The following is a 1,901-nucleotide window of genomic DNA, read 5'->3' on the forward strand; positions in this document are numbered from 1 at the left end:
CATCATTCAGACATTTGTCTGTCAGGGATGTTAGTTAAGCTGATATTTATAGCACTACAGGCAGAGATAATGTTACCAAAATAGATTTTTTATAAAGAAAATATCACTGAAGATCATAAAGTGCCAGAAATAATAGATGCAAAAGTGAATGAACAGAACTAGGATGATGTTCTTTAGAAGGTCGTTTCCAATGCATCGTGCCCATTTATTAGTGCCTAATTATATTGGAATAGTGCTTTCAGATTTCAAAGCACATATATACTATTAACAATACATGATGTATACATATAATCATTTTTATATGTGAATATAAACTTTAATAATTTATTATAACTCAGACTAAGATAGTGCAGACATTGGCTTTTCATATATCAAGGACAAACGTCAAAGTCCAATGATAGAACAAGCTCTAAAATTTCTAATTTTTGTAAGAATAAAAATTTGTAAAGAATATTTATTAATTGTATTCCGCAAATACAAGAGTAGGTCCAATTAGTCAATTTCTGAATCAATAGGTAAATCCAAGAGAGACGAGCATTGACAGATTCATGAAGATTCCTGAGGTATTCTGATGCACACCAAAGGCAGTTGGATGTAATGGACCACAGAACAGAGCCAACCGATCAATGGCTTGATCCACTGATTGTACTAAAGCATCACTTTATTTCCTCCTCTCTTCAGATTAAAATTCATCAATGACATCCTACCTACAATTGCTGATATGGTGATGAATAACAGTGTGGCTGAATTTATTTTGTTTGGATTGACACAGGATGCTGAAACACAGAAAGTAATTTTTGGGGTCTTCTTGATTCTTTACCTTGTGACTCTGCTGGGGAACTTTCTCATTGTGGTGACTATTAAGAAAAGTGTGACCCTTGGGAGTCCCATGTACTTCTTCCTAATCTACTTGTCCTTTGCTGATGCCTGCTTTTCTACAATGACCGCACCAAGATTGATTATGGATGCTGTCTCAGAAGAAGACTATTTCCTATAACAAGTGCATGACTCAGGTCTTTGCAGCCCATTTTTTGGCTGCATGGAGATTTTTGTGCTCATCCATATGGCTTTTGATCGCTATGTGGCCATTTGTAAACCCCTCTGGTACACAACCATCATGAACCGCCGTGTCTGTGGTGTGCTGGTGATTGTGGCCTGGGTGGGATCTTGTGTCCATTCTTCAGCACAGATTTTCCTGGCTTTGAAATTGCCCTTCTGTGGTCCCAATGTGATTGATCACTATTTCTGTGACTTGCAGCCCTTATTGAAAATTGCCGGCATGGAAACTTAGTGACAAATTTGCTGGTTGTATCCAATAGTGGGGCCATATGCATGATCTGTTTCATGCTATTGCTTATATCATATGCTGTCATTTTATACTCCCTGAGAAACCACAGTGCAGAAGGGCAGCGAAAAGCTCTTTCCACCTGCACCTCTCATTTTATTGTGGTTGTCATATTTTTTGGTCCATGTATCTTCATATATACACGTCCACCAGTGACCTTTCCAGTAGACAAGATGGTGGCTGTGTTTTATACAATTGGGACACCCTTACTGATTCTCCTGATCTATGCATTGAGGAATGCAGAAGTGAAAAATGCCATGAAAAAGATATGGTGTACTAAATTATGACTTTATTTGATAATATAAATCTATGGTGAACTTAATGTACACTGCCTTAACATCTTATGTGGACAGGAAATGTAAAATATTTCTATCTGGAAACAACTAATATAGATGTATAAGTATATTGGTTGTATGCACACTGAAGATTCTGAGGAGATTGAATTGAACGGTGATTACTTCAAGGAATCCTGGTGACAGCAGAGCGGGTACTCACTGACCTGCGAGTCACAAGGTCAGCATTAGCTATTGAAGCCCACCCGCTGCTTTATGGGAGA

General features: G+C 37.8%; 1 pseudogene; it reads left to right on the forward strand.

Moving 5' to 3' along the window:
- The first annotated feature begins 721 nt into the window (after positions 1–721).
- Positions 722–1,632, forward strand: LOC101655561 (annotated as a pseudogene).
- Positions 1,633–1,901: the final 269 nt, after the last annotated feature.

Source organism: Echinops telfairi, unplaced genomic scaffold (genome assembly GCF_000313985.2).
Source record: "Echinops telfairi isolate 266 unplaced genomic scaffold, ASM31398v2 ScPeMD7_60;HRSCAF=208, whole genome shotgun sequence".
NCBI classification, from domain to species: domain Eukaryota; kingdom Metazoa; phylum Chordata; class Mammalia; order Afrosoricida; family Tenrecidae; genus Echinops; species Echinops telfairi.